We start from the raw sequence: 12,529 nt of genomic DNA on the forward strand, positions 1-12,529 counted from the left end.
CCAGATTACCTAAACCCAAACCAGGGAGGAAAGACAAAAGAATTGCATTCGTACACACTTATCACCCATACAACTACCGGATCCATAGGATCATTCGCAAACATTGGTCGGCTCTCCGAAATTGCTACTCACACATCTCGAAATTTCAAAAACAATTTCTCCCATGCTTCAGGCGCCCCTCCAACTTAAAAGGCAAGCTGGTTAGAGCAGACACAGGCTTCAAATCACTGGTCCCCAGACAGTCTTTCCTACAAACCCAAAAACGAGGGACTTTTCCATGCCTGAACTGCCTTCAGTGTAATAATATACAGAAGGACCACCTTATCTTCCATCCCCAAATGGGGCAAGGGATCCCCATAAGAGGTTTCTTTACCTGTGAGTCTGCCTATGTAGTCTATGCAATCAAGTGCCCTTGAGACCTAGTCTATGTTGGTGAAACCTCCCAGGCGGTGAAGGATAGAATTTCCCAGCACAAGTCCAACATTAGATGCAATAAGTTATAACTTCCCCTTCCGTTCCACTTCCAGAAGATGGGACATAACCTTGCGCAACTGAGGTTCCAAGTGCTGGAACAGGTGGACCCTTCAAGAATAGGCCAAAGCAGGATCAAAATCCTGAAAAAACGTGACACCTATTGGATTTTTACGTTACAGACATTGGAACCGAAAGGACTCAACAGAGACTATGACATAGCTAGCTTTCTTTAGGCTGGCAATAATAAAAAAATAAGGACTAGAGTTTTTTTTGTTATCTATTATATTGTGATAAGACCAAGATTTAATGACCATGTGTACCACATTTCCAAGTATGTTTTACACTACTAATATGATGTTTGTTCTTCCAGAATCGTTAATATCTCGGTCCTCCTCCTCTCCCACCTCTGTCTTCACTACCTTCTGGCATAGTATGAGCACAATACTTTCAGTATCTACCTACGATCCATAACTCGGCCCCTTCCTAAACTGCTGACATAATTGTCCTTGGATACCATATATGCTAACTTCTAGTTTTGGGCCTTTTTTTTTTTTTTTCTTTGGGGATCCCATAAACATTACGTTATGATGGAATATACTACCACTAGTGTTGAGCGAGCATGCTCAACACTGCTCGGTACTCGCCCGAGCATCTCACTACTCGGGATGTTCGGCGAGTACCGAGCATTTTCGGGTTACTCGGGCGGGAGTTCGGGTCTCCGCCCTTCATGTTTGGCGCTCTTAACAGAGCCAATGAACATGCAGGGATTGCCAGCCAGTCACTGTAATGCCGCAGCCATGTTGGTTGTGGGCATTACAGTGATTGGTTGGCCGCACAACGTCACCTCGAGTATTTAAAACCGGGCGCCGCCATCTTGGACACAGTTGCTCCGGATCAGACAGTGTAGGGAGAGTGCTGCTGAGCTAGGGAGAGATTTATACTATGAAATAGGTAGTGTAGGGTCTCTAAAGCCTGCAAAATCAAACAAACAGTCCTTCTGAGGACTAATATCCATCCCAGATATCAGGCAGGCAGGCAGGCTATATAGGAGACGCAGTGGTTATACCAACAAACACTGCATTACAGTCCTGTGTGCTGCTGCTGCTCAAATTGCTAGACTTAGCCCCAGGTCTCAGGGGCCAGGAAAAATTCTTTTTTTTTCATCTAAATCCTCTTTTACCTTATACACAAGTCTTTACCCTGGAAAGGAAGTTCCTTAACATATTTCACAGGAAAACCGTTTCAGTTTAGATTTTGAACGTTTTATTGTGAGCCCGTAAAAGTGGCTTAATACCTCTGACCACGTTGTTGACAGCAGTGACCTGGGGGTCAGAAATGCTTCCTGGGGTGATCCCCATGCTGTCCCCATGTCATTTGAGCTCTGTCACTATCGTTTTGGGCACTTTTTGGGCTTTCTACAGACTACTGGGGGTGCCGCCGCAAAAATGCTCGGGTCTCCCATAGACTAACATTGGGCTCGTTGCTCGGGTCGAGCACCCGAGTATCACGGTGAGCTCGGCCCGAGCTTCGAGCACCCGAGCATTTTTGTGCTCGCTCAACACTAACTACCACCAGCAAGTACCTGCCTGTTATATATAGTATATAGAGCCTGATTATGTAGCCCGCCCCTTTTGTACTCCTCTATGGCATGTAGCACTCCCTAGCATTGCTCCTAAGACAGGACATGCCCCTCTATGATGCTCCTGGAGGAATCATTAAATCCAGGAATCACATGTTAGTCACATGACACAGACACTTCCTGTTTGGAAGGTCCTTAAACGCTGCTGGCACACTCTGCATACAGCGCTCTCCTCAAGCGACGTCAGTCGCTCACAAAAGCGCGTTTTTCTGGGAGTTCCATACCTAAAGCATTCAGGTAATGCCAACATGTATAAATATATGATATACCTATGTCTTAATACTCTTTTTTTGATCACTGTCTTACTCTATGCAGATATAACTTGATGATTATGCTCCCATCTACACTGTTGCTTCTCTTGTGGTGCTACCCCACTAATTACCTCAATCCCTTTTCTCAGGTACTCTCCCTTCCCTCCCCCCTCCGACCACTCTGAAAATCCTCTGGAGATCTCCATGACTGAAACTTTGGACATCTCACTCCATCTAGTAATAAATCAGTGACCTATGCCTGGGTCCCTCCCCACTTCTCATATGGAAGTTCCTGTATCCTTTCCTCCCACCTTGATTACATCAGCTTGTATGTCTCCACCTTTTGATTTTAATTGTCTATGTACCATGTTACATATTGTTATGGGGACGGTTGCAAACAACATTATTAATAATGGAAAGCAACCGAACCCGGGGTCCGCGATGCAGCCTGGAAGACTGCGGCCGAACACCTTCCGGGTAAGAAGGTAAAACAACCAATTAATATATAAATCCCTCCAGTGTTACTGTACACCGGGAAGGGAAAAGGGATTTGCACTATCTCCGTTAACTGCACGAGAGATGTGCGACAAATAATGTAACTGCACAAAGGCTACGCAGTAGGCGCTAGCACGTGTGTGTGACTCACGCCGTCGAATACGTGCTCCCAGCCGGTGTGCTACTGGACTGTGGAGTAACTCCACGTGACTAACAGGCGGTGGCAGGAATACGGAGTCCGCAGTCTGCTCGGGGTGTATAGCAACCTCCTTGTCGGAGCCAGACTGTCAAACAGAACTACCTGTCTCCCTCCAGCTAAGACTGCCTATCCCCAGCTAAACCTGCCTGTCCAAAACTAGAGCAGCAAGAGAGCATGTGGAGCTCAAACAGACAAGCGTCCACACAGTAACACAACCTTAGCTCAATGATCAGAGCGCACCGCCATGTTTGTGGGCGAGCTATTTAAAGACTAAGCCCTGCCTACCGTCGCATTATTGGTCACACTACTGATGACGTCATCCGCGGCCAACAGGCGGTGCCAGGTCACCGGATCAGCTGACACCAAACCACCAATCACTGTCTGCCATATCATCGGCATGCTCAGTTCAGTGCATCCTGGACTTAGGCTGTAGTAGGCCTGTTCCCCTCCGCAATTCTGAACCAATTTCAGATCCAGCAAACTCCCGACACCTAACATTATCCCCCTCCACTTGACGCTCCTTAATGAGCAGGGGAGCATGAATGTGGTTCACCGGTTCCCAGGAACGATCCTCAGATCCATGGCCCCTCCAGTGTACTAGGTAATATTTTTTCCCACGAACCATCTTAGACCCCACGATCATCTGTACCTCGAGATCATCACCCCTGGTGTCTGAAGCAGGTTGGGGTTCAGAGAATTTTGTCAGGCGAACCGGCTTAAGGAGCGACACATGAAAAGTGTCGTGAATCTTCATGTGTCGTGGTAACTGTAAACAGTACACTATGGGGTTTATTTGGGCCAAAATTTTGAAAGGACCAATAAAACGGGGGGCAAACTTAGCAGATTCCCCGCGTACTCTGATATTGCGAGCCGCTAGCCACACCCTGTCGCCCGGAGAGAAAACCTGGGCTGGACGGCGATGAGTGTCAGCCGACTCTCTCATCCGATTCTTGGAGGCCAATATAGCATCCTGGTTATTGTCCCAAACCTCCCGCGCCTCCAGAGCCCAATCTCTGACCCCTGGTTCCACAGAGGAAACTGGCATAGGAACCGGGATGCGCGGATGTTGGCCATTATTTAGAAGAAACAGAGTCTGACCTGTGGAATCCGCCACTGCGTTGTTTAGAGCAAACTCTGCCCAAGGAAGCAATATCGCCCAATCATTATGGTTGGCCGAAACAAAATGGTGCAAGTATGTCACAAGCGTCTGGTTAGTGCGTTCCACCAGACCATTGGTCTCCAGGTGATAGGCAGTAGAAAGATTCAGTTCAATGCTAAGCAAATTGCACAATTCTTTCCAGAACCGGGAGGAAAACTGTGGACCCCGGTCACAGACAATCCTATCAGGCATTCCGTGGAGAAGGAAAACGTGACATATGAACAGTGATGCCAGAACAAGGGAAGAAGGAACCCTAGGAAGAGGAACCAGGTGAACCATCTTAGAAAAATGGTCAGAAACCACCCATATTGTCGTGTTTCCCCGGGACTTAGGTAACTCGACAATGAAATCCATCCCAACCAGCTCCCAAGGTCTATCCGCCACGGGTAATGGATGAAGAAGACCAGCCGGCCTCTGACGGGATGATTTATTTCTCGCACAGGAGAATCACGCTTGAACATATTCCTTAACGTCCTGGGGCAACCGAGGCCACCAATAGGACCGTTGGAGAAACTCTGTGGTACGTTTGACCCCAAAATGACCTCCGATCTTAGAGGCATGTGCCCAGGAGAGCACCTCATTTTGTAAATTAGGAGGAACGAACGTCCTCCCGGGGGGAACCTGATTTAAGGACACTGGAGCCACCGTCCGCATACTCTCCGGAGAAACCATAAGCCTGGGCTCGTCATTGTCCTCAACTGTATCCATGGACCGGGACAAAGCGTCCGCCCGAGGGTTCTTTTGCCCTTTTAAAAAGTGAATGGAAAAATTGAATCGGGAAAAGAAAGGAGACCACCTGGCCTGCCTCGGGTTAAGACGCTGCGCCGTCTGTAGGTACGAGAGATTTTTATGATCGGAATATACCACGAAAGGATGTTTAGCTCCCTCCAAGAGGTACCTCCACTCTATCTTGATAGCAAGTAATTCTTTGTCCCCAATCGTATAATTCCTCTCTGCTGGAGAGAAGGTCTTGAAGAAGAAAAAACATGGTCTTGTCCGACCCTGTTCATTCTTTTGAGAGAGAACCGCTCCTGCTCCGACAGAGGAAGCGTCGACCTCTAGGAAGAATGGCTTGTCCACAACCGGGCGATGGAGAATGGGAGCTGTAGAAAAATAGGATTTAATCTCCCAGAACGCCTCGGATGTCTCCTTAGACCAATTCTTGGGATTGGCACCCTTCCTGGTTAAAGCGGCCAAAGGAGCCACCAGTGTGGAAAAATGTGGTATGAACTGACGGTAGTAGTTGATAAATCCCATGAAGCGTTGTACCGCTTTAAAGGAATGGGACTCCTGCCAGTTCTGTACCACCACCAATTTTTGCGGGTCCATGGCCAATCCCTTACTGGATATGATGTAGCCCAGGAACGGTAGAGACTCTCGTTCGAACTGGCATTTCTCCAGCTTACAATACAGAGAATTTGCACGCAAGCATTCGAAAACTCTGCGAACATCCTCTCTGTGTGTGGTGAGGTCCGGGGTAAAAATAAGGATATCATCAAGATAGACTACCAGGAATGATAGCAGCAAATCCCGAAAGATATCATTGATAAAATCCTGAAAAACAGCAGGGGCATTGCATAACCCGAAGGGCATGAGGAGATACTCGTAATGACCATTACGAGTGTTAAAAGCTGTTTTCCACTCGTCACCTTCACGGATTCACACAAGATTATATGCCCCTCGCAGGTTCAATTTTGTGAAGATGTTAGCCCCTCGAAACCTGTCAAACAGTTCAGAAATAAGGGGCAGAGGGTATTTATTTTTGATGGTGATGGCATTTAATCCTCTGTAATCAATGTAGGAACGTAAATCACCCTCTTTCTTCTGGACGAAGAAAACCCCCGCTCCAGCAGGAGAGACCGATTTTCTGATAAACCCCCGGCCCAGGTTCTCTTTGATATAATCTGACATGCCCTGGGTCTCGGAGACAGACGGGATAAACCCTACCACAAGGAGGCTCCGTGCCGTGGACCAAATCAATAGGACAGTCATACGATCGGTGGGGAGGTAAAGTCTCTGCGGCCTTTTTGGAAAAGACGTCCGCAAAACTCTGATATTGCACAGGAAGAGTGGACAAGTCGGTAGAGGGCTCTGAGACTACCCTCCGGGCGGCCATAACCATACACTGAGAAACACAATTCTCACCCAAGGAAGAAATTTTCCCCGTATTCCAGTCAATGTGTGGAGTGTGACAACGTAGCCATGGAAGACCCAATTGCACCTCATCTAATCCACCGGGAATAATAAGGAAGGAGATAACCTCCCGGTGACCCTGAGGAAACGACATGGTGAGGGGAATCGACTGGTGAGTGATTTGCGTGTCCAGCAGGGAACCGTTGACCACCCTAATGTTCATTGGTTTTGGCAGTAACTCCATAGGAATGGCAGGCTTCTGGGCAAACGAGGACAAAAAATTGCCATCGGCGCCAGAATCCACCCACGCCCTGGCAGTAACCGTGGTTGTTCCGAAGAACGACGTCACCTCATACAGTAATTTGGAGGAAGAAGCCCCAGAATCTAACACACCTCCTCCAACGGTGGTTAGACACCTTTGTTTCCCGACCACTTGGAGCCCTTATTAATAGCGTACTCCAAGATATGTGCAGGTCGGAAACGAGGGGACATAGACTTAGTCCGGGATATATCCATAGCCTCAGACTCCGGGTCGGGAGCCGCGGGTTTGGAAATAGGTCTAGAGAATGAAGGTGCCAACCGAAACCGAGGTCTGGAGACCTCCAGCTCTAACTTGCGTTCTGCATGATGCAAATCTATTTGGTTAGCGAGAGTGATTAACTCTTCCAGAGAGGTTGGAATCTCTCTCGTAGCTAGAGCATCTTTAATATGCCCAGCTAGACCCTTCCAGAACACCGGAATTAGCAACCGCTCAGACCAATCCAGTTCAGCCGCTAAGGTTCTGAACTGGATGGCATAGTGGCTGGCGGTGGCCGAACCCTGGACCAACGCAATAAGCTTAAGAGCCGCATCATGCGTGACCTGAGGACCTAGGAAAACACTCTTTAGGGCTCTAAGAAAGAGACCTGCATTAGCCACTACCAGGTCATTCCGCTCCCACAGAGGGGTAGCCCACCCCAAAGCCCTGTGGGAGAGTAACGAGATGACAAAACCCACTTTGGCCCTTTCGGAGGGGAACCATGCTTCCATCATCTCTAACTGAATGGAGCACAGATTAATAAAACCTCTGCAGGATCTGCTGTCGCCAGAAAATTTTTCCGGGAGAGCAAAGCGGGGTAATGGAGCAATAGCAGCTGCCGCAGCATTCACCGCAGCCATGTTAACTAGATTAGCCGCTTGTGAAGCTGCCTGGGTAGCTATTGCAGTGATATCAGCCACCGGGGCAGTTTGTTCCAGAGTCCTAAGTCTGGCCTCAAGTTGCTGTATATAGCGCTGCAGTTGCTGGTTGTCAGCCATGTTCGGCTAGACCCTGGCACTCTGATACTGTTATGGGAACGGTTGCAAACAACTTTATTAATAATGGAAAGCAACCAAACCCGGGGTCCGCGATGCAGCCTGGAAGACTGCGGCCAAACACCTTCCGGGTAAGAAGGTAAAACAACCAATTAATATATAAATCCCTCCAGTGTTACTACACATCGGGAAGGGAAAAGGGATTTGCACTATCTCCGTTAACTGCACGAGAGATGTGCGACAAATAATGTAGCCGTAGCCCTGTTAACTGCAGAGAGGCTACGCAGTAGGTGCTAGGACATGTGTGTGACTCACGCCAGCGAATACGTGCTCCCAGCTGGTGTGCTACCGGACTGTGGAGTAACTCTCCACGTGACTAACAGGCGGTGCCAGGAATACGGAGTCCGTAGTCTGCTCGGGATGCATAGCAACCTCCTTGTCGGAGCCAGACTGTCAAACGTAACTACCTACCTCCCTCCAGCTAAGACTGCCTATCCCCAGCTAAACCTGCCTGTCCGAAACTAGAGCAGCAAGAGAGCACGTGGAGCCCAAACAGACAAACGTCCATACAGTGACACAACCTTAGCTCAATGATCAGAGCACACCGCCATGTTTGTGGGCGGGCTATTTAAAGACTAAGCCCTGCCCACCGTCGCATTATTGGTCGCACTACTGATGACTTCACCCGCGGCCAATCAGGCGGTGCCAAGTCACTGGATCAGCTGACACCAAACCACCAATCACTGTCCGCCATGTCACGGGCATGCTCAGTTCAGTGCATCCTGGACTTGGGCTGTAGTAGGCCTGTTCCCCTCCGCAACCTATGTTTAACACTACTGGGAACAAAGACCCAAGAGACAACTTGTATATCTTGTGCACCTGCTACGCGTCGGGACCGACGGTGATGCTGAGCAGCATCTGCCCTGGCTGGACCAGAATGGGAGGCCACAGAATCCTCTGATGATTCTGAACCAATTTCAGATCCAGCAAACGCCTGACACTTAACACATATTATATATCTTATCACTGCTGTATTTCCTAGTTAACCTACTGGAGGACGTTTTTTATTAAGTTAACAATGACATCTGTACTTAGGAATGCATCTTTATAATGATTCTTCTATGTGTACAGTATATGTATGAATCTATGCAGCAATTTGATTGCCTTTTTTGTTTATATCCATTTATCCCTTTCCCCTTTCAGTTCTGATGAAGGTCTGTATCAGGACCGAAAATGTTTAACGCTATATGAATGCAAATAGAAGGAACTTATTTTCAAAGAGTGCCAAGTCTTTCTGCTTTAGATTTTTCCTGTAGTTCTTGACCAAGTTTGAACACACTGGAACAGGGATTTTGGCCCACTTCTTCATACAGATCTTCTCCAGATCTTTCAGGTTTCGGGGCTCCCTCCAAAGATTTTCTATTGGGTTCAGGTCTGGAGACTGGCTAGGCCACTCCAGGACCTTGAAATGCTTCTTATGGAGCCACTCCTTAGTTTCCCTGGCTGTGTGATTTGGGTCATTGTCATGCTGGAAGTCCCAGGCATGACCCATCTTCAATGCTTTTTCTGAGGGAAGAAGGTTGTTGGCCAAAATCTCACGATACATGTGTAGCACCCCGAGGGCTCAGCTGCTACAGGGGTATTGCACCTCAAACCAGAGGTGTGATATTCCACTCCCGGGTAAGGATGGAGTGTGGACCAGGACTCGTTAGGCTGCATGCACCATACACACCCCATTTCCGAGGGACAGGTCAACGGTGCTCCCACTAGACAGAAGTGCCGGCATGACAGCATCTGTCCCTGGCTGGAGTGGGGCGGGGGGTGGAATACCCAGTGGTGTAGGAGCAGACAGGGGTGGGTCTCTGGGCATAGGTAGGAGCCCATTGGTTGCTAGTCACCTGGGCTCACACATAGAAGGAGGTATTTAAGGTGGGCACCATCTTAGAGTTGAGTCCAGTTCAGTTCAGTCAGGAGTTCAGCCAGAGAGGGCTGACAGGGAGCTGTGGCTCAGTCTGGGCCCAGCTCCAGAGGCAGGCCTGGAGTGGAGGCCAGAAACAGCAGAAAGAGAGAGGAGAAGGAACGGAAAGGAAAGTAAGAAAGGAACTGGAACAGAGGAGAAAGGAAGCAAGGAACACAGAGAAAGGCCCAGAGACGCGAGTAAAGAAGGAACCTCATATGCCCAGGAGATACAGGGTGAAGGGTTGGCAGAGCAGGGTACCGGAACCCAAATTGGTGGAGGCAACAGATTCCTCAGCCAAAGACCGGAGGCCGTCACCACATCTTAGTGCGACCCCCCACTACATCCACCAGGAAAGCATACCGCATAGGGTCAGGGAAACCGGAGATAGGTTTCGCCAACAGAAGGCCCGAGGGAGCTGGACAAAGGTGGGTCACTGGTGGGGACAGCCAGAGAAAGGAAAGGAAGGGAGCCCTGTGCCACGCTCTGGAATTGCCTGGGAGTTGGTCGAGCCCCTTACCTGGTGAACACAGCATGGCTCAGGCGGTCCTTCATGTGCACAAGTGACCTGGATGAAAACTGTGAGTAAAGCATTGGAAACTGCACCACAAGTCTCTGTGTTTTATCGCCGCACCAGCACCATCAGTACTGGGATGCTCACAGCATCACTCCCATCATCCACACTAGCTGCCTTGAGGCAATACTTCTCCCGTGGGGAGTTATTTCATACTCGGCTGTGCAAACTACATCAGCCTCAGCGGTCTGCAGCGCAGCGGCGGTCCCCACTGACCGCAATCCACGGGTGGCGTAGTCGTACACTTGTTATTACCTAAGACTGCCACTGGTTTGACCACCCTGGGCACGGACCGGGTCAACGCCACGGAGGCTACCACCCCCAGCGATCCGGTATCCCCAGCACAACACAGGCCCAGGGGGCGCGTCACATGATCCAATCCATTCTCCCTTCAATACTTTGCAGTTGTCCTTTCCCCTTTACAGAAAAGCACCCATCAAAGTATAATGTCCCCCCTCCCATGCTTCATGGTTGGGACGATGTTCTTGGGGTTGTGCTCATTCTTCTTCTTTCTTTAAACACGGCGAGTGGAGTTGATACCAAAAAGTTCTATTTTGGTCTCATCTGACCACATGATCTTCTCCCATGCCTCCTCTAGATCATCCAGATGGTCATAGACGAACTTCAAACGAATCTGTACATGTGCTGGCGTGAGCAGGGAGACCTTGTGTGCCCTGCAGGATTTTATTTCATGGTGGTATAGTGTGTTACTAACAGTAACGTTTGAGACTGTGGTCCCAGCTATGTTCAGGTCATTGACCACGTCCTCCTGTGTAGTTCTGTGCTGATTCCTGACCTTTCTCAGAATCCTCCTTACCCACGAGGCGAGATCTTGAGTGCAGCTCCAGAACGAGGAAGATTGGCAGTCATCTTGTGTTCCTTCAATTTTCTAAAAATTGTGCCAACAGTTGTTGCCTTCTCACCGAGCTCCTTCCTATTGTTCTGTAGCCCATCCCAGCCTTGTGGAGGTCTACAATTTTGTCCTTGGTGTCCTTAGACAGCTCTTTGGTCTTGGCCATGATGGAGAGATTGAAGTGTGATGGATTGAGTGTGTGCACAGGTGTCTTTTATACAGGTAACAAATTCAAGCAGGTGCAATTAATACAGGTAATGAGTGCAGAATAGGAGGGCTTCTTAAAGAAAAACTATCAGGTCTGTGATAGCTAAATTCTTTCTGTTTGGTAGGTGATCAAATACTTATTTCATGCAATAAAATGCAATTTAATTATTTAAAAATCATACAATGTGATTTTCTGTTTTTTTATTTTTAGATTCTGTCTCCCACAGTTGAAGTGTACATACAATAAAAATTACAGACCTCTCCATTCTTTGTAGGTGGTAAAACATGCAAAATTGGCTGTGTATCTAATATTTATTTTCCCCACTGTAGGTGTACATATTCATTGCAATCCTTTACTGGATGATAATGAAATGACTACTTAAAAGTGATATGTGCAGCACAGAAAATGTCAGCCCATTAGGAAGCTCAGTGGCCATTGTTTAATTTAGATAATAAAATGGAAAGTTAAAAGAAAACAAGACCAATTTTTTCTTAAAACTATGTTTAATGTAAAAACTGAATATAAACAATGTCATTTTTGACAATACATTCCCTTCAAATTTATAATATAGAAACTGTACTATACAGTCTGCTGGGAGTATGGTTTAAAGCAATTTCACAAAGAAAGTCTCTAAATCATTGACTTCATTGATAAACCCCCTATTTATTGTATTATACAATTTTTCTTGGATTCTCTATTGTATTGAAAAGTGTAGTTAACCATACAACAAAATTCTAAGAAATAAAAAAACTTGTCATTTAAAAAAATTGCCTTAATGCATAAAAACACACAAATCTCTGTTCCTAATGACCCATAACCAATAACTTAAGAAGAAAGGTAGAATAGCAATGTCAGATTTATTTAGGACAAAACATGTTACATATATCGGCAGTGGACCAATGCCTTTCTAACTCGGCTTGAGGAAGTCATTGGCACAGTGCGAAAACATGTTGCCTGTTTTATCCTAAACAAGTATATTACTATTTTGCATATCTTCTTTGAAGGGTTCTCAAAGAAATGTCACGTGTCAGTATGTGCTGCAGTCTGAAGAAACACGGCTATCAAGACCCGACAAAGGAGCTATATCATAAACACAAGTATCTCCGTGAGCTGAGGAGAATGGCTGTGACAACAGAAGAAATAAATCTTCTCCTCAGCTGACTGAGCACAAAGGATTTTTTCTCCAGACTCAGTCCTACGTGCACAGTTAATCAGTAGAGAAGACAATATGTTTCTTACCATGTCACAGTCCTTCTCCTCAGCTTACTGAGGTATGCGTGCTAACAACACAGCT

The sequence above is a fragment of the Phyllobates terribilis genome, unplaced genomic scaffold (assembly GCF_046119375.1).
Source record: "Phyllobates terribilis strain yellow unplaced genomic scaffold, ASM4611937v1 Scaffold_7__3_contigs__length_470593459, whole genome shotgun sequence".
In the NCBI taxonomy this organism is placed as follows: Eukaryota; Metazoa; Chordata; class Amphibia; order Anura; family Dendrobatidae; genus Phyllobates; species Phyllobates terribilis.